Below are 22,717 nucleotides of genomic sequence, written 5' to 3'. Positions count from 1 at the left end.
GTCGGTATGCAGGATTGAGCTTTTCTTAACCACGAAAAAAAGTTGCTTGCACGTAAAAGGCATTAAGGTAGAATGTTCAATAATTTTTTTTTAATTTATTTACAATATTCAAACTTTAATATTATATTTTTCTCATAAGACCCTAGTCTTTATCATTTAAACAACAGATGTTGCATCAATGAAATATTTTCTTACGATGTGAATTTTATAAATTAACAGTTATTGTCAAATCACAATCATGGAAAATATTTCAAGATAAATTTGTGATTAGTTCTTGTTGAATGAGTTGAAACTAAATAGTTTCTTAATGTACCAGCTAATTTTTAATTTCTATCAAATTCGAAAAACTAGAACTCATTACGTTTTTGTAAATTATATATAAAAGGGTGGAAAAAAATTACATGAGATACTTTTGTAAGTTAGAATTTAATAAATATATAAAATAAAAAGCCACCATTAAATCACCTTTTCGTTCCTAGAACAAAATGAAAGGATAGTTACATAGATTTGTTGCAAGGTTTAAATATATGTTTTATTTGTAAAAATAAAGCGTGTGGATCAACTAATATGAAACTAACATATTTTAATTAGTAATCTCAAAAATGATTTTAAGTATATATATATATATATATATATATATATATATATATATATATATATATATATATATATATATATATATATAATTTATATTGAGAGAATATATATCAAATTATATCATTATTACACCCCACAGGTTTTTTATGGCATATATTTTATTAGTTTATCATAGTTATATATTACCTCGTTGATGTCAAATTTTATTAAAAAATATGATAATAATCAAATGGTTTTTTTATATATTTTAAAAGTTATATATTATTATGTGTTTGATATATAGATAAATAAATAATATATTAAATAATTTTTTATCAAGAAAATAATTTATAAACATAATGAAGAAAAAAAAATTCAAGAGATATATTTAGGATAAATTATCCCGTTAACAATTATTAAATTATATAATAGTTTGTATAAACTACATACTTTAGCAAAAACATATAGAGTCTCATTTCAAGTGTTTTAAACGTGAGCCAAAGAGAAGTGTCTTGTTAGGCATATCTTGCGTGTTGTGTTTCTTATCCTAGGGAAAGATAAAAATTACTTACTTTTATCATGTTTGATAACAACAATCTTGTTACGAACTTCCGATGTACAACTCATACTTTGCCTCGATATCTGTTCAATAATATTTCTAATCACATTATCAAGTTTAGCTTTTTTTAAGATAAAAATAATTGATAAATATATTATATATTTTTTATTTTTATTATATATTTAATTTTCTTCTATTATTATTAAATATTTTGTTTTATTAAATTTTATTTTATTTATACGATGAGAAATTAAATTTTATATATTAAATAAGGTTTTAATAACTCATCAAAACATTTTTTTGTATATTTGTTCGCGTTTTTATATATTGTTTTGGACGTCCAGTTGTATTATTTATTTATAGGATTGTGTTTTGGAGTATATATTTTTTAATTTGAATGATGTTTTGAAATTCATAACTATTTAATTGTTGACACAATTTAATGTTAAGAGAAGAAATAATCAATATTTTTTGTCTTAATCTTATATCTTTTATTCATCTATCTATGAAATTTGGTCGAGATAGACCATCCAATAATTGTACTCCTTTTTTTTTTTCATTTTTCCTTCATTTTCTTCATTTTCTTCATAGGTCTTGACTTAAATCTCCATTGGTTTCGCATTTTTTTTATTCTTTTCTTTTATATATTTTGTGGACACGTAGAATTTTATTTTTAAAATCTGGAGTTATCTTTTCGAGAACCACTATAATTTTACTAAGATGTTAAACGTTTGCTTATAAAAATAAAAATATTTAGTTATGGTTAAACTTTAAATTTATTAGAATAAAATATACTTAAATATTATATATAATTAGTTATAAGGTTTTAAGATATTTTAAATATTATATATAATTAAATATTAGTTGTATGAATGTGTTTCTTTTTTCAGTGATTTCGTTTTCTTTTACAATTTTTAACAATAATTTATTTAAATAAATAGATTATTAATTTATGTATTAATAGTCATGTTACTCCTTCTTTGTATGTTTTCAATCTTGCATTCAATCTATTCAATCTAATAGATAAGTTACTCATATACTCTTGTGTTAATCAACCTTTATTTTTGATGTAGTCATTGAGACTTTGAATTGCATTTGATTAATTCTTTGACTTGATTCTTCGGTCTGAATCTTCAACTTTATTTTTCAAGACTTTAATTTTGAATCAGTTAATAATCTTTAGAAAATTTTCTTTATTTTTGTGATTGAGCTCAGATTTGATTTTGAATTTTGCTCTCTCCAACTTCACAAATTGTCCTGTTAAGGAAACTTTGTGCAATTTGACTCTGCATTTGATCGTTAGAGCAATAATATATTTTATTCAATCAAACAGTTTATTCATAAGATATTTATCAATATTAATTTCATTCAAACTTTTGATTTAAAAACTTCCTTCTTTCAAAATTATAACATTTGTTGTAATTCATATCATTGCATCTATGTTTCAAAGACTTGTATCAAAATGTTCATTTACACGAAGAATCAGAAATCAAAAATCTGATTTAGATCATCAAAGCACGCCATAAAAGTGTCAACATTAAAGGTCGTCTTAAACTTAGCCTGTATAATGACTTAAGTTTCTTTGGGTCATTTAACACACCTTGGTCGTTTGACACATAAGCCTTCTAATGACTTAAGTTGTCTTAGATTGTCTAACCTTGGTCATCTAATGCCTTAATGGTCTAACACCTTAGTCACGCTTTACACAATGATCTAGGTTGTCTAGACACTTAGGTCGTTGACATAACACTACTAAAAAAATTCATATTTCATGCCAATTTTATTTTAAATTTTTTTTGTAGGAAATACTTATAAATTTTGTTATGGAAAAAAAATTTGCAAGAAATTGCTGCCAATTTTTTTACAAAATATTTTGTATAAAACACTTTTCGCAATAAATTTTGTAGGAAATATTTGTGAATTTTATATTTTTGTAGGAAATAATTCTTAGAGAAAATAACAAGAAAAAGTCTTTTCTTGCAAATTTTTTTGCAAAAAAATTTGCAAGAAAATTCTTATGTAATACGAGAATTTTTAGTAGTGTAACATTTTGGTCACAAAACATATTGATTAAAATTTATCAAATTAACTAAATTTAATGTAGTATAACTAACTTATGTTGAATCTCACAAGGACGCAATTGTAGAAATGTACCCATTACTAAACATCATTATCTCTAAAAAATAGTAAAGAAAATAAGTTTGTTAGACAATGGATTAATTATGAAACAAAAGAGTGATAAAATAAATTGGAACAAAATAATAAAATTTAAATAAGTAGATTTTTTTTTTAAATAATTATAAAACGAAAGCGTGATTTATAAATTGAAACAAAATAATGAAAAATTCAAATAACTAGAATTTATTAAAATAACGAAAACTCGAGTGCTTTAAACTTAAAATGAAACTGCATCGATTTATAGTGATTACGACAAATCGAATGAAACTGCAAAAGTAAATGAAAATACTAAATTCTAAAATGTTTAATTAAATTTAAACTAAGAACCATAAATAAATGAAGATGCATAGAAGTATTTTGAAAGAAAACTTAAAAATAAAAGAAAAATAACGAAATAAATATAAACTTAAATTAATTTTAAAATTTATTGAAATCCAATGATGAGAAAAGATGAATGCATACAAACAAACGATGAAAATTTTAACAAAAAAGTGAATGTAATATTAAATAAATAAAATGAAAGCAAATATATTGGATACCAATTTTAAAATGATTGCAATGTATTAAAGGTGGTAATAAATGATATGAGTGTAAAGGTTATATATGAGTGAATATTGATAATTGTGATTGAATATAATAAAATAAAATTGTGGATGTAATCGTGAAATACAAGGTAAAAAAGAAGAAGAAAGAGAATCAAGTACTGAGTTTAAATAAAATAGACCGAGAATATATATATATATATATATATATATATATATATATATATATATATATATATATATATATATATATATATATATATAAACTTTATAATCTTCACTTTATTTTTAGATTTAATAAACAAGGAACTTATCATCAATGCCTCTTTTGATCTCATGCACTTTACTTCATCAAATCTATGGCCTCGGGTTCCATTGAACCGAGGCAGAAGGTGGCTCTATGGCTTCAGTTCTTAATCGAGGTCAAAAGCTATGCTCTTTTGGCCTCGCTCCAATATGCTTCGGTTCCCGAATCGGTGCAGAATATTAAAAACAACCGTTGCCAAAGTCCTTTTCTGCACTGGTGTGTGCTAACACGCTTGAGTGGCTAAGGGTGAGCCGATGTAGAAGAGGCACTCGACAAACCCGATGAAACCCCAATTATTGGTGTTGTCATTGGACAAAGCTCGTCGACGTTTGTAAGCGACGGATGAAGGAGTGAAAACTGATGTCGGTTAGGGTTGTGAGCGAAAACTGTGAGTGTTGGTCGTTGAAAATGATTAAATGGAGGATATGGGAATAATGATTGGAGAAAATGAAGAAGATTTGTGAATCTGAAGGTGATGGAGGTGGACAATTAAACTAGTCTAAGAGAATAAAAGACTAAGGGTGTGTTCTTTTGGGAGGAATGATTTGTGAGAGAGGGAAAGGATTGATTTGGGTGGATTTGAGGGTGAAGTTTATGTCATTTTTTTATAGGGATTTAGAGGTGACAACAGTGTTGATTTGAGAGTAAATTTTGTGAAAGTTTATGAAGGATTTGTAAGATTACCAAATTGTTCTTTGTGTTAAAAGTAATATAAAATGATATTTAGATAAGTTGTAATTAATTTTGAATTTTTTTCGATGATGAATAAAATTATTAATATTGTTTATTAATTTAAAAAATAAATATTATAATATATTTGATTTGAAAATTTAAATTTTTTAATTTTTAATATTAAAGCAAAAATAAAATAAAATTAAACATTTGAAATCACAACATTAATAAAGAAGTACACACATGAGAACATATAATATGATCAATAATATAATCAAAGTTAAGCTCCTCCATTCATATAAGTTTGCAACCTATTTTAGTGATTTTCTCTAGCATCCCCACAAGACGTCTAGTATGAAGTGGATGTCAACAAAGAAAGTCGTAGCATTGTCTGAATAAGTTGTCATTTGAAATGTTCATGCTTCTTAGTAACTCAAAAATTTGCTCTTCTGTATATTGAGTTGAAGGGGTTCTTGGAATTAGGTTTTATTCCTTATTAAGGAGTGTGTTCGCACATTCAAGAGCTGCAACTTGACGGTTAATAGCTATATTCATTCGTCTTTCAATATTCTGGAATCCATCCGAGTTCAACACGCATAACACAAAATGAAGATAAAAATGATTAAGACATGATAGGAGATGAAATTACTTTGAATTCAATGAATAATGTAAATAAAAAAGTTGAGTTGAAAAATACAAGTTAGTGGAAAGAGTGTTGAATGTCGTCCAATTTGTTAAGGATTTCATTGATATTGAAATTGACTTCATCATAACATTTGTTCATGTCCAGGGTTAAATGTGATAAAATTCTTCCATGTGGTGCACATTTTGTTCCACTCGATGAACATTTTTCTCAATTCGTTGCATTCTTCAATCCATGTGTTCTAATCCATGCATTCTAAATTCCATGTCTTGAACTCCCCCTATATTTAACTAAGAACTTTAACATTTGGGTGGACTTCTGCTTGCTATTGTACTGCATGCAAATGACTTTGTGGTTGTGGTTGTACCTGATCCGGTTGATTTGCATGAACATGATGCCATACATCGTTTACATTAACAATGTTAATCTTTTTCAAAGAATTTGTAGAGAATTGTTGTCTCAACCCTATTGTGGTGCTAACCTCAGCAAAAAAGGCCCATTCCACTGTATTGCATGATTCTGGTTATTAAAATACTGTATGAAGAGATGCTTCACTGCTATTTCTTTTTAGCATACTTTGCATTATATGATGTGCCCAATTAATAGAAATGTTAGTTTTGAGGGCCTATATCATAAAAATGTATTCTTTCATTACTTTTGCAAAATTAGTTAGACGGGATGTCAACCAATGGACCACCACATAATGGAGGAGTCTGTCATTTATTTTTAGAGTTCCCACAATTTTTACATTTTCACCTTGCAGATTTTGTCTAATCATAGTAGCGAATGCCATGTGACGGTCATAGGGGAGGTATTTTGGTATGTTTGGATACAATAATTTTCAACCTTAATACATGAGATGTGCAATATTAAACCAATCATCAGGTTTAAGTTTAATTTTCGTCTCATTAACCTCACTTAATAAGTATTCATTGCCAGATATCTTCGAGTTTGAATATAAAGGCTTTGATGATATCAACATAGTATGGACAGTTCAAAGAAATGAAGTCCAAGTTGGCTTGGAAAGTAAGGTGGTGACGAAAATAAAGCCATGATGTTGCACAAGATTGGCAGTTCATAATTTTAGGTTCCGCAATTCTCCTTATACAGAAACGTCTTTGATCTAGAACATATTCCATTGATGGCAATGTCTGATGAGGAAGGTTTATGTCTATATCTTTATTTTTCCCTTACAACATTTAGATCTTGTTGATGAAGACGCCATATTCAAAACAAAAATGAAAATTACATTTTACATTCAAATTATTGTTATTATAAAAGTAATGTAAATATGAAGGTCCACATAAAGTCATTAACATACAAAATGATAGAAGTCTTTCAAACACAAATTAAGCAAACTTAGTCAAGAAATATAAACAACACAGTTAAGTACTCCCTGTCATCATCTTAACTAACTTATTCCAAATAATATCCGAAGGCAGGTCCATTAGCCGTTTTGTATGCACTAGATTTGCATAGAGGAAATCATAACACTATTCCATTACATTTTCATCGTATATGTTCATGTCGGCTAACGTCTCCCATATGTCGCTTTCTGAGTAATGAAAATTTGTCATGTGTTGCATCATGCCGACTTGCTCCACAAGAATATCATTGCGCTTCTCAATTGCAATGACCTGTCTTTCTATTGTAAATGATATCTTTTCGAAGCGGGAGTTACCCATTCCCATCACATCCATAAACCTATCTAGTTTTTTAGTAAGTTTCTTAAACTTTGAGTTCATAAAATCAACCATTGGTGCTTTTCTTTTAGAGCCTTGTGACGTTGAGGTCCTACATGAGAGAACTGATGGTTGTGATTGAGTAAGCCCAGGATTGTACTCATCCATAGTTGGTGGAGTTGGGTAACTACCTCCATCATGCAAAGGTGGGTCAAGCATGTACTCCATTTGATCATTAAGATTAACCTCTAACGTATGTTGCTCGCAATGACATCGTGCTTTGTAAGACCCGTGGAATTTAATTAATTAAATAAATAATTAATTAATAAAGGCAGGTAGTGGGAGCCTTTATGGCATTTAATACTGACATGTATGATGTGGAAAAGTACTAGCTCAAGTGGTTGAGAGTACTTTATTATATGAGAGGACTTGGGTTTAAGTCCTATGTATGTCATTTGTGTGTTATTTAATTATTATTATTTTAATAATATGTTTGATCAAGTTGAGTGATAATATAATCATAGAATTATATTGATCATCACGAAACATAAATTGGTTAAATGGTTGTGCTTTGATTTGACATGGGAATGGTTAGGGGTTTGAACCTTGGTTAACTCAAATTAAGCTTTCTTTTTGCTAAACTTATTTTTAGCAAAGAGGAGAAGGGTTGGGAACCCTAACAGCCACATGAAGGCAACCTAAGAGGCTGGAAAAACAACTAATGATGGACTTTGAATGACAATTATACCACTTTTAAGATAGAGTCAAAGGAAGAGCATTGGTGATCAAGGGGGAACTCACAATAATTCCAAAATAAGCTAAGAAAACCAGGTTAGGGGAGCTGGACTCCGTTATTTTTATGTGTTGTTATTTTCTTAAGATGTAAGATGAATTGGATGCACATATTCTACTTATTCATGTGATTTTTGTGTTTCTGGAATTTTTCCAGAAACCGCCTGACGGGTGATGAATTACCGCGAGGCAACACATCATTTTTTGCACTGGTTTTGGGTTCCTGAAGAGGAACCGCCTGGCGGCACCTCCCTGGCCGCCAGGCGACACATAGCTGCAACCTAGGTTCTGGGTTTTTGGTTGAATTGTCTGGCGGCAATGAACACCCACCAAGAAACACGAGTGGATTTGACCTAATTTTGGTGTTTTGGGGTTCTGAGTTGCTTCTGTTCGGGGAAAAAGACAATACTAACCATTTGGAAATTATTAGAAGCCAGAATTCGATGTAATATATATACACTAGTGGATTCAATTGAGTGAAAATTGTATGAACTTGTATATTAGGGTTGATGAATTGGGAATTTCTATAAGGGCAGGAATCTAAGGGGAAAATGTGAAGGAATTCGTGAATGGGAAGTGTTAGGGATGAATCGTAATCCTAATAACTAGGATCGTATCCTATGGAGTCTTAAATTGATGGAAATCAGAGTTGTTGCGAAGGGGGTAAGGTTCGCAGGTGCAGGAACCGCCTAGCGGCACCCAATTGGCTGCCAGACACCACACCAGAGCTGTGTGGTGTTCTGATTCATGAAAAATGATATTTTTCATATTTTCACGGAATAGGAACCGCCCGACGTTGGGTTTGTACCGCTAGGTGCCAGGTGGAGTCTGTAGTTCAGTGAATACTAAGGCGCGTGGCGCGTGGTGGCAGAGGAAGTTTCACCAGGCAATAGTTGCAGTGGCAGTGAAGACTAAGGCGCTTAGCACCTGACGGTACGTGTCACCCGCCAGGCGATCTGGAAGCGACAAGCCTGGCGATACATGTCCCCCGCCAGGTGATTTTGCTGCAGCAAATGGATGTTATGCTTGCTATGATGTGTGTGATCTACAAGGCTTCTAGGATATCTTAAAGGTGGGTTTGCTGGTGTTCCTTGAGTTGAGCTCGGAACGTATCCCTTGAGTTGTGGCTCGGGATAGGGGTTAAGCACGTGGCATTCCTTGAGTTGTGGCTCGGCATGGCGGATGAACACGAGGAACTCTTGAGTTGTGACTCGGGTTGGCGAGTGTTGCCGATGTGAGTGTGCTGGTTGTTGCCAATACGGATGGGTCCGAATAGATTGCTCTCCTTAGTAGTAATTGACGAGTTTGGTAGTCTTAGGACGTTATGAATTAAGTTCGTATATGGGAACTCCACCTGGCGTTATGGTGTATGATCTGTAGCATGGTTTCCCGCACGTGCTCTATCCGTTGTGGCCGATAGGTATGGCAGTAAGACACCTTGAGGTACTCATTAGAAAATGTAGAACACAATTAACATGGTGGTGGCCATGTGATGGGATATCAAGGGATGGATTTCCTTTGGTGTGGTTATGTGATTGTATAATTGTGTCATAGATATATATGTTTATTTTGTTAGCTCACCCTATCTGCTTGTGTTTGGCGATGATCGTGTATGCGGTACATAGGAGCAGATGATGTTGCAGATGGATCTGGTGAGGCTTAGCAGTGGAGAGGGGAAAAACTCATGGGAACAGTTTTATTGAGTTTTTATCACTTATGGTTTTGGAATAAAGTTGTAAACTATTATATGACTGTTTTTGATATTGTATTGAATTTTGAAAAATTTGAATTTAGAGTTATCTTTATTATGAAATAAATTATTTGAAATTTTCCTCATTTTTGGGAATTAATTTATAATTAATGAGATTTTATTTTCTTATTTTAATTATTATTTAAACCCGTAATATCCGATCGGGATGTTACATGCTTGACGTGTTGTGCAGATGCCACCCTTTATGGCACGATTGGCTCCCCTTAATTCCTCCATCAGATAATAGTGCCTAATAGTAATTCCCTTCAATTTATCTACAAAAGGATTTGCCTGAAATTGAAGTGAATGACCATAAATAAAAGGAAAGTCAAGTATTCCTAATACGTAAAATAATGTAATCAACAATTTCAATTACGTTTATCAAATCAGACCATACTTCATCCTCTGTTTCAAAACGCTTTGACAATGCAGAGAATAAATCATACATAATGCGCCATCTCTCTTTCAAGACTTTTTATTTCTGTTTTTGACATTGTTTTTTGTCATTCCAACAAACCCTGATTGGTGAAGATGGTGAACTATGTTATTGTATGCTTGTGTTGTCCAGTTGTCATCAACCTTGTTACCTAATTGTGATTCGTCTATCATTGCATTTAGAAGTTATTCATCCATTTCCTTAGTCCATTTTGTGAACTCTCGAGGAACCACATCAAAAGCGGCTAATACTCCCTTTCTTCTTTTCATGTGATAATACCGAGGGCAAACAAATGTTCATGACATGATAGTAATGTAATAATTCATAAACATACAAATTTTTATTGAATTAAGCCATTCTAAACGTGCTTAATTAAGTACATGTAGCTTTTTTTTTTGTAATAAAATCACATCTGATTTGCTATATCATCCCTAATATTACAACCAACCATATAATCATCATCACAGTCCAATTAAGCATTTCATGGTTCATCTAGATGTTCCATCAATCTTATCAATCACATCGCGATCAATCTTATCAGTTAAAGAGTCATCAGTGTTCAAATCTCGTAGGAAATTGTGGAGGATTCTACATGTTAAAATTATATCTGTCATTGTGTCCAAAGCGTAATGAGGCACAGTTCCACTTGCTATGATAGGAAATCGTTTCTTCAACACATCGAATGTTCTCTCAATCACATTTCTTACACACAAATGTTGGGGTGATTAAATAGTTCACATGGATTTTGTGGCCCTCTTCATGTGATATCTTACACCTCTATGCGAAGTGATTATTGTTTTTTTTAGCATGAAACCAACATCTTCAAGATTGTGTTTTTCTAGGATAATGATAACAATTAAGTTATCAATTACCGACAACGTAAACATAATAAAATAGACCAAATAAGGGTATGACCAAAGGATCATCTCTAACAAGAACATCTTTCAATACTCTTGAATTAGATGTTGTTCCCTCTCATCTAGCCAACACATAAGTGAATTTCATATCAAAATCACATACGGCGAAAATGTTTTGAGTTGGCCAGTCCTTCCTACCTTGATACCTAAGAGCCTTAGATCTTAGGACCCTTACTCAAACATGAGTTCCATCTGTGGCCTCTAGACAATCTTATTTCATCCAAATTAAAATTGTAAATGAAGATTGTTGTGTAAGTTGCTAAAAGAAAACAAAAAGTATTATGTGCAATATTACCTTAAAGTACGGGTAGAATCAACTATTGTTCAGGACATGATCTTGTACCTTTGTTCCCGACGATTGAATTAAAAACTCTGACTCCAAAGTTAAGATTGCATCCAACACATTATGAAGATGTCTGCTAACAGTCGAGCTAGAATGATGGAAGAAAAATGACACACTATGATTCTTGATATTATGCCTAATGATGTGTAGAAACTTAGCAACTTGTTCCTCCAATGTGCATCGTACAACATCTTTAACTAACCCAGCTGCCCTTAATCGTTGACATAGGTTAATAAATGTCTTTGGTCCTATTCGAATAATGTCCAGACATTGTTTGTATATACTAGGTATGACATCAACTACTCTCGGTGATAATCTATGTCCAAGACAAAATCCTTAACACTATTTCTTGAAGTAGAATATATATTCAATATATTCAATGCATGCACAACAATGCATAACTATTAAGAATGTTACGTCTAATATATATATATATATATATATATATATATATATATATATATATATATATATTGTATTCAATTGTCACCTGCTCCTATCGAAAATAGGATTGACCACGGATTCGAGAAATAGCACATGATTTCATAAAACCATATGATTTTCCCGATCTAAATAAAGCAGGTTTTCTATGAAGAAGATTTGTCTAAGCATGTTCTATTCGATACGGGTAGGAGAAGAACCAGACTTGATTTTCTTAAAAAATAGAGAAATCAGAACCAAGTCAAGATGATACGAATCAACCCCTCCTCTTGCGTTCTTGCGCCAAAGATCTTACCATTTCCGAAGTAACTGAAGTTCTATCTATTTTTCCATTTCAATTCAAGGGTTCTTATGTGTTTTCATGCCCCTTTGAGACCCCGCAAAAATGGACAATTTGCTTTTTTTAGGAACATACATATATTCATTACCACTATATATATATATATATATATATATATATATATATATATATATATATATATATATATATATATATATATATATATATATATATATATAAACAAGGAGGGGGTGAATTGGTATTTCAAGATTTTAACCTTTTTAGACAATTCTTGAAATTGTTTTCAATCTTTACCAAATGCTCTAATCAATTAACAAATGCAGTGTTAATGGACTATTTCAAACACATTAAAGATAACAATAAATGTAAGAAAAGAAAAGGTAACAATTTTTATACTGATTCGATTTAAGATGAAACTAACAACCCTAGCTAGAAGATTTCTAAGAGTTTACAAGATTTTACAAGTTCTCCTTAATAATTCTAAACCCTATGACGTCAAGAACTTGATAACTCTATCAAGAATCACTCTCTAATGCAATGCGACACCAAATTGCATCAAGAACCACTACCTAATGCAATTCTACACACAACATCGAAAAATTGTAATTGTTGGTGTAAGTGTGCAACTATATTGAAGTCGACATGAACAACATCATCTAGCACATCCTCACCATCGAAAAATGACACATATAAATCCTCTTCCATCTAAATTATCCGTATAAAAGATATAAGCATCTTACGTACAAACAAATACAATTAAAGATGAACCAAAAAATGTACATGTTTTATACCATATCAAAAGAAGAAAAAAATGTGATCAAAGTCATTCAAAATGAATACAACTATCATACAATACATATTTATTATAGACAATGAATACCATAGAACTTATACAACTTATGACTTAACTGTATAAACATCTTCACACGCTTTGCAAAAGTCAGATACCACAAACAAACCAAACACACAAACACCTCCTTCCAAGATATGACGTCTAACACCAAAAACGCACAACGAAAATATCACCCAAGACACCAAACAACAAGTGAGATCAAGTTACACACCAAACAAATGAAACACTAGGTTTAAATCAAATAGCAATATATATCATATATTTTCCAAAAATTAAAATATTCCAAGTTCATCACCTCCACATCAAGGTTTAAGTGGCCTTGCTTAAGCACACATCACCATATACCAGTCACAATAATAAACTAGTTCAACCAGTGTAGAACAACAAATAGTCACAACCAATAACCACAACACATATACCAAACACAACAACGTGCATTAAAATCATAATAACTATGAAGCACTACACCATCATACACGACCCAAAACAACTCACCACTACGACATGTCCACCGTTGACACCAAATACACCAACAAAAGCCACCACCACCAACGTCCAACAGAAGCAGACACGACGTCATAAGCCTTCAACTAAGCTGCAGTGAAATCCTTCAGTGCCCAACACAACAACAACTTTCTACAACAAAAAATGCAATCAAAATTTCGAATAGGTTCCATGAAAAAGGGAACCAGGTAAAAGAAGCATGCATGAAAAAGGGAATCGGTTCCAAATGAAAAGGGAATAGGCTTCAATTCAAACGTAATCGATTCCATTGACGTCTTCAAACCACAATCTGGTTGAACTAAACTAGATCCACTTGGCGCACTTTCTTATCTTCGAACCATGCATCTCCTCGACGAACAACAATGGTGGAAACGAGGGAAGGGGTAGGGAAGATCAAACGAAAGGAGAATGGTAAGGCATATAAAAAAAATACATAGAACATCATTTGGTGGCACAAGCACACTCATAGAACTCATCTGGTTACAACTTAAAGATAGGAGAGTGTCTCGGCCTAACGGTTGAGAAGCTTCCTTCTTCCTAGCTCAACTAATACAACACACCAACTACCTTCTTAATGGTTCATTGAATGGGGTTCATTCATGAGGCTCAACAATACATGATCAAAGAAGTCAAGAATCTTTCCTGTTTATGCATCATGAATCTCTCCTGTTGTGAATCGGGAATCTACCTTCTTTACTAACAGATCTCGAGCAATGAAAGAGTGCAACATTTATAATCGTTTCTTATACTAAAATAACGAGAGTTTGTTAGCAAAGTGGTTAGAATCATTCCCAAATCTCATGTAGCAAGCATGATGTTATAACGAGATAAATCTTACAAATCAGCGTTTTTGCCTCGCTTTGCATTTCATAAAAAAAAAATACAATATTTTTCTCAAATCAACGCTTTCAATAACCCATAATCAGGAATTCACTTCTAAAAAACACGATCTAAGGAAAAATATGAATAAAGGTACAAAAATTCATATGAAAGCGAAAGGTGAAAAGAATACGCGAGAAATCAAAATATTATGTATTTTAATTGAAATTTGATAAAGAAAATCCCTTATACTTATACTTACAGGGGTTTAGAAAACCTCTTTCAAGTATTTGTTTTCTAGAGGTTTTTATAACCTCTCTTAAAGAACCCTCGATAAAATAAAAATTTGTTGTTGTTTTGTTGCTGATTATTCTTTAATTTACAATATTCAAAATTTAATAGTATCTTTTTCTGATAAGGTCCTATACTTTTATCACCTTTTCGCTTCTAGAACAACTAAAGAATAGTGACAGAAACCCATACACTTGTTATAAGATTTAGAATATGTTTCTGTGCGGATCAACTAAGATCAAGCTAATATATTTTAGTTAGTTGCCTAAAAAATATTCTCTGTAAAAGATATATATGATTTATATGGAGAGAATGCATCAAATTATATAATTATAACACCGAAGATGGATTTTATAGCAAACTTTTTTTAATTAATCCAACTATTTTAGCATAGTTATATATTACATTGTTGAGGTCAAACTCCATATAAAATGGTAATAATTAAATGATTATTTATATATTTTAAAGCTATATATTATAATATTATAATATATATATATATATATATATATATATATATATATATATATATATATATATATATATGTGTGTGTGTGTGTAATAAATGAGGTATTAAATGTTTTTTTATCATTTTTTTTAAAGAAAGATAACAGAGAAAATAAACTACCAATAGATAGATATATTTAGAATAAATTCTGACGTTAAAATGATTGAATTATATAATAGTTTATGTCAGTGCATACTTTGTAGTAGGCACACATTCAATCTCATTCACGTGTTTAAACGAGAGCCTTGTTAGTATCTTGCGTGTCGTGTTTTGTATCCGAGATATAGATTCTGTAAACTTTGAGTTCAGACAATTTCGCTGTGATTAACTCAGAAGTTAAAGTTTATAAGGAAATAAAGTCTATTCGAAGAGAAGAAAAGATGAAGAATAAACTTGTGAATAACACGTTCAAAAGGTCTGAAAAGATAAAAGAGAAGGCGAAAAGAATGAGCGAGAAATTAAAATATTACCTATTTTAACTGAGGTTTAATAAAAAAAGCCTCTGTACTTATCAGGGGTTTACAAAACCTCCTGTAAGCTTGTTTATTGTTTGAGGTTATAGAACGTCTCTTAAATAATCCCTAGAAAAATGACGTTTTTTTTTGTAGTGTGTTGCCTGTCTGTATATGTCTAGGATTCATATATATATACTACGGTTATGCTAAAAACAACAGTCTATTCCTTTGTATTTTTTTTTTAATTTAAAGACTTTGTATTTTTTTTTTTAATTTAAAGACTACGGAAGAATAGGCTATTATATGGTTTGTTCATTAACCGTAGCCTATATTTTGTTATAGACTACAATTTTAGACAGGACCAGTAACCTATTCGTCTGTATTCTTTAATGAAAAGTTACATAAGAATAGACTACAGTTAGCTAACCATATCTATATTTTGTTATAGGCTATGGTTTTGTGTGTAATCAAAACCTATTACTTTGCAGTGTTTTAATAATATTTTTACATGAATTTCAAATGATAATAGGTTATAGATACATAGGGCCGTAGCCTATTTGGTATTACAGACTACTCAGTAATTATATTCTAAATGTCTTGATTTTTTGCTACAGCTTAATATACTATAGTAAGATAATCGTAACATAACGTTTTACAAAACTGTGGTCAAATACAAACATTTTTATTTATTAGGGTTAAACATAGATTTAAACAATATACATGTTTTCCATAACATAAAATTAAATTTATAAATTATGTTACGTATATCGATTTAGAAATAATTAATCTTTTTGTGACACAATACACTATAACAATTTTACATTTTAGCCAACGATAATATTTAAAAGATAATTTGATATTTTCTTATAATAATTTAATAGAAAAATGATTTGTTAATATCCAAATCTTACCACTTTAATTGGCAGCACACGTGGCTTTTTATTTGTAATTTTGTAATTTTCTTTTAAATCATCCATGCTGGTAAAGAGAATCAAAATGAACTATGAACATTTTTGAACAAAAACATTTCTCTCCTTCTCCTCTTCACTTTGCAATCCAGAACTTTGGACCAAAAACCCTTTTCTCTCCTCCTTTTCTTTGGTCTGAACTTTGGAAGCAGTAATCCAAGGTTTTGTTCTTCAATTTTTCTTGTCCTTTACGTGGGCCATATTGGGTCTTATGAAGATGAAGGTTGAAATTGATCTTCTTCCTTGCGAAAGATGGAGCTTTTGTGCCATTGCGTGTGTTTTCATCTTCTCCATCAACAATGTTTAGGGTTTGTAAACCAGGTCTAGGTGCATTTGGGGAAAACTTGTCTGACACATTGTTAAACTTAACTTGCAATTATTGACCAATTAACTTGTTATCCACCAAGGAGTTTTTGCACAAAATAAAATTAATAGATTTTGAAAGTGCAAGAAGAAACACGATTCAATCTCTAACTAAAATGGTGAACCCCACCTGGGCATACTAATACCAAACCACATACCACTTGGATCGACCAACTCTAGGTGCATTTTGTGAATAACTTGCCTAACATATTTTTAAACTTAACTTGCAACTGGAGAGCAATAGATCTATAATCCACGAAGAAATTTTTGCATAACATAAAATTGACATATTTTGAAAGTCCAAAAAGAAACACAAAAGCCCTAATCTCTCGCGAGGAAGAAGATCAATTTTAACCTGTCTCCACAAAATCCACAATGGTAAAGGACTAAAAAAATGAAGAACAAAACTTAGGCTATTGCTTCCAAAGTTTAGACCAAAGAAAAGGAGCATAGAAACGTGTTTGGTTCAACATTTTGGGTTGCAAAGTGAAGAGGAGAAGGTGATAAATGTTTTTTTTTTTTTAAAACAAGCACAATTCAATTTGATTCTCTTTATCACATGGATGACTTAAAAGAAAATTATAAATTATAAATGAAAAACCACGTTTACTGGTGGTAAAAAAAAGTAGCAAGAGTTGGATGTCAATCGTTTTCTGATTTAATAACATGTTTTTTTAGGTTAAATTTGAAACTTACATAATTCTAAAGTTTCAATATTTCGATCACTTTGAAATCATAAATAGGACATTTATTTTATTTTAATTGTAGACACTAGATGGTATATGGAGTTAATTTAATTTCCTTGGTCCGCGGATAGCGTAGGAATACTACTTTGTTCGTTTCTGAAGAAGTTGTGAGGATCGACCTTGGTCTTCACTGTAGCCAATCTCCTGAAATTGTTACCAAAATACTTCACACCCCAAATACCGGCTTGGTCGTAACTGGTGTAGCCATTGTTAGTCACCCCAATGTCATGGTCTCTGTAATTCAGATATGCAGCTCTTGGAGAGTTTGAAACATAAGGTTTCATATATTTATGCACTCTTCTAATGCAATTCATGTACCTTTGTGCAGCCTCAACTCCTTCCTCCCCCCAAACGAACACATAGTGAATATGAAATATGTATCCAGATCTATGTGCGAATGAAATTTCAAAAAAAAAATATATATATATATATATATATATATATATATATTAAATTTCATGAATTTTTGTTAAATGTATTTTGCAGTCATCTTTCATCTTTAGTTGTATATTTAATTGCAGTTAATAACCACTTTTCATGTAACTTAGACCAATTTGAAATTTTGGCCAAATTTTTATGAAATTTAAGGCTTGTTGTTTAAAATTGATATCTACTAAGGAACTAAAAAAAATGAATGTTATTGAATGAGATACGGACCTTCCATTGAAAATGTGGGATAATTCATCTAGACAGTGCTGAAATTGTTTATACAATTTCATAATATACCTAGGGATTAAAATTGTACTAATAATTTGATAATTGACATTATCAAGTTTTATTTTATTTATTTTTTATATTTTATGTTTTATTTATTTTATTTTTGCATTTATTTGATATTTTAGGTTTTATTTAATAAATTTAGAAAAGATAAGTATTTGGTTTATATTTTGCAAATAAGTCGAAATCTCAAAAGTTTAAGAAGAGTCCAAATTTTAGGTCCAGTCTAACTATGAAAGTCTATAAATTGAGAGTCTGACAAAGGTCAAAACACACACTTAGAGAGAGAAGAAACCTTATCTAAATACTTTTGAGGGTAGAAGGGCATTCTGAAGGCTAAAGGCATTCAAACTTCCTCATTCACGGGGTTGAGTGTAATGTATTCTTAATTCTCTGTAATTCAAATATAATTTATTTTGATTATGAAAAAGAATTATATTTTATGAAGAATTCAGAGAGAATTAAGAATACATTACACCCAATCCCATGAACGAGGGAGTTAGCTACTTTTAGTCATATTGAATACTAGACTGATGTTGAATTTGAATGTCTCCTTCTATTAGAGTGTCTTTCTACCTTCAAGGGTAGAGATATCAAGTTTCTTTCTCTCCAAGTTTATGTCAGGTCCTCAATTTATATACTTTCATAACTGGATTGGGCCTAAGATTTGGACTTGATTTTGTAATTGAATAACTTGTAAGAGATAATCCTTTATATATATATATATATATATATATATATATATATATATATTAATATTTGGAGATTCTATATCTTTAAATTATTCTTCAATTATTCTGATTTATAATTTATGTAACCAACTTTGTGGATATCTGACTATTCAATATTCCACCCATTCTGTTGATAATCTTTCCAAATCTTTGAAATTTTTACTTATTTGTAAAATATAATCCACACATTTATACTTTCCACTTTTATTGAATAAAACTTAAATATCAAATAAAATCTAAAAATAAAATAACAATAAGATATAGAAATAGATAAAATAAAAACATGATAATGTCAATTATCAGTTGCTTATTTTTCTTTCGCAATTACTTATAATTTTGGTGGCATATTTGTAGTGTAATAATCGAACATACTCATATGATTGTGGTTATTATGTCATGTAATAGATAACAACCATCGTTTATGCTCATATTCAAATAAGTTGGACACATTTCAAAATAATAAGAAATTATGTCTTTTTATGTACAAATTAAAACTATTGTCTTTTCTTCAACATTTTAAGAATTCTCAACCATTACATCTACCATTACATCTAGATTCAATTGTGTATATAACAAACACTTATGCAAAATATATTATAACTAATAAATTAGACCAGGTAAACTATGTATCTTTCTATGTAAAATTATTGAAATACATATAATTATTCATTGCTTTGGGTTCTGGAATTATTCTGGTTGTTGTTGTTGTCTCTCTGTATATGTCTAGGATTCATAATTATGTGAAAAAAAACAACACAAAAAAATTAAAAAAAACTTATATATACTACGATTATGCCAAAAACAACCGTCTATTCCTTTGTATTTTTTTAAATTAAAAAACTACGGAAGAGTTGGCTATTATATGGTTTGTTCATTAACTCTAGCCTTCAATTTTAGACAGGACCAGTAATATTCCTGTGTATTTTTTAATTAAAAAATTACATAATAGACTACGGTTTGCTTGTCAACAATAATATATTTTGTTATGGGCTATTGTTCTGTTTGTAATCAAAACCTATTACTCTGCAGTGTTTTAAAAATATTTTTACATAATTGATTGATTTTCAAATGATAATAGGCTATAGTTACACAGGGGCCGTAGCCTATTTGGTATTACAGACTACTCAGTAATCGTATTCTAAATGTCTTTCATTTTTTACTATAGCTTAATATACTATAGTAAGATAATCGTAACATAACGTCTAAAAAAAACTGTGGCCAAAGACCTTCATTGCAATAGTGCTCAATTATCATCATCGGTTAAAACAACACTAATCTGACACTAATATAAACATTTTTATTTATTAATAGGTTAAACATAGATTTAAATAATATACATGTTTTTCATAACGTAAAATTAAATTTATAAATGATGTTACATTTATCGATTTAGAAATAATTAATCTTTTTGTGACACAGTACACTCTAATAATTTTACATTTTAGCCAACGATAATATTTAAAAGAAAACTTGATACTTTCTTATAATGATTTAATAACATGTTTTTTAGGTTAAATTTGAAACATACATAATTCTAAAATTTCAATATTTGGATCACTCTGAAATCATAAATGTAGGACATTTATTTTATTTCAATTGTAGACACTAGATGGTATAGAGTTGATTTAATTTTCTTCCTCCGCGGATAGCGTAGGAATGCTTTGTTCGTTTTTGAAAAAGTTGTGAGGATCAACCTTGGTCTTCACTGTGGCCAATCTCCTGAAATTGTTACCGAAATACTTGACACCCCAAATGCTGGCTTGGTCGTAGCTGGTGTAGCCATTGTTATTAATCCCAATGTCAAGGTCTCTGTAATTCACATATGCAGCTCTTGGAGAGTTTGAAACATAAGGTTCCATATATTTATACACTTTTCTAATCCAATTCATGTACCGTTGTGCAGCCTCATCTCCTTCCTCTTCCCAAACGACCACATAATGAATATGAAATATGTATCCAGATCTGTGCGCGAATGAAATTTCCGAGTCCGAAATCTCATCCATTCTGCCTCCATAAGGGGCGAATTGAAGCTCACCATCTGGAACCTCATAAAGCAACCGCCATAACCCTTGTAATCCTTCAACAGGAATGGGTTTCCTCACATAATCAGATTTTGCTTTGTTTATTCCTGGACGAAATCGAGTTCTGTTCAGCAAAACTTCTGGGGCTTCATTCACTGCAGATCCAACTAACACAGCATTCGCGAACACAACGGAGCCAATCCAACTCGTCTCAGTACAATCTTTTTTGTCCAAACCCAACTCCGGCAAGCTCTTTTGCATCAATGGAATAAGTTCTTCTACACCTCCTTGAAACATGGACACAAAATTCGCTTGTATTGTTTGCTTTCCATGTTCACTTGAATTTGCCTTTTTCACGTCCACCCTAATGAATATGCGCTCGTCCATTTTATTCGCCACAAGCTGCCACTTTTGAATGATCTCGGTTGCATTCTCTTCCAATGTCCTTGCAACATTGAACACTGTCACAGTTGATGGAACTGGAACTAGCTTTATCTTCCAAGCCACGATGACTCCGAAGCTTGCTCCCCCACCTCCCCTAATGGCCCAAAACAGATCTTCACCCATGGCTTTTCTGTCAAGAAGATTACCATTCACATCTATTATGTGAGCATCAATGATATTATCTGCGGCAAGACCGTACTTACGCATCAAGGATCCATAACCACCTCCACTGAAGTGGCCACCAGTGCCTACAGTGGCACACACACCCGCTGGGAACCCTAGCGTTTTGCTTTTCTGGCTAATCGTGTAGTAAAGTTCACCAAGAGTTGCCCCAGCTTGAACCCATGCAGTTCGGTTTTCTACGTCAACTGTGATCTGTTGAAGGTTAAAGAGGTCAAGGATGACAAAGGGAACCTCCGCGACGTACGATAGACCTTCGTAATCATGGCCTCCACTTCGGGTACGAATCTGCAAGCCATGGCGTTGGGAGCAGATTATGGTGGCTTGAATGTGGGAAACGTCGAGTGGCGTGACAATGACTTGGGGTTTTGAGCTTCGGTTGAAGAACCTAGAATTTCGAATGGACATGCCTAAAATAGAGGAGTAGGAAGGGTTGGTTTGTGTGTAAACAACATTGGAGATTGAGTTGGTGATATGGGGATAATTGTAAAGACATTGAACAAAGTTTTTATGAGTATCAACAGAAGGAGGTTCAAATGAAAATAAAATAGCAATGGCAGTAGCGAAGGTAAAATAGGAGCTTAAAAACTTCATTTCTGTGGGTGGTTTTGTTGTTGATATGAGAAGTGCAAAGTCTCTAATTTATACTAGTCTGAGTTTAATTTTAACATCCTTATGTTGGGGCGCCAATTATGTGTTTTGCTTTCACACCGTGAAAACGCAATAAAAGAATTAGTTCTAGTCCTTTTTCTATTTTTAGAATAATGGTATATAATAATTAAAAAAAAACAAAAACTTATAGCATAATTTATATTATTTTATCATTTCATATTTATTAGAGAAAATTCAGCAAAAAGAACTTAATTGCTGCCGTTATGTTGTCGAGCTTTTCATGCATGAAAAAATTGCTTGCAGGTGGAAGCAATTAAATAAGGGATGTTTACTCTTTATTCTTTAATTTACAATATTCAAAATTTA

At 31.2% G+C, this 22,717-nt stretch overlaps 2 pseudogenes; both read right to left on the bottom strand.

The window, feature by feature from the left end:
- Positions 1-6,862: 6,862 nt before the first annotated feature.
- On the bottom strand, positions 6,863-17,930 carry LOC146887497 (uncharacterized; annotated as a pseudogene).
- A 2,514-nt stretch (positions 17,931-20,444) lies between these two features.
- Positions 20,445-22,365, bottom strand: LOC114179235 (tetrahydroberberine oxidase pseudogene; annotated as a pseudogene).
- Between the last annotated feature and the right edge of the window lie 352 nt (positions 22,366-22,717).

Source organism: Vigna unguiculata, chromosome 3 (genome assembly GCF_037176805.1).
Source record: "Vigna unguiculata cultivar grain cowpea cultivar isolate G323 ecotype 2 chromosome 3, ASM3717680v1, whole genome shotgun sequence".
Classification (NCBI taxonomy): domain Eukaryota; kingdom Viridiplantae; phylum Streptophyta; class Magnoliopsida; order Fabales; family Fabaceae; genus Vigna; species Vigna unguiculata.
The sequence above is the reverse complement of the archived record's forward strand: the minus strand, read 5'-3'. Positions and strand labels throughout refer to the sequence as shown.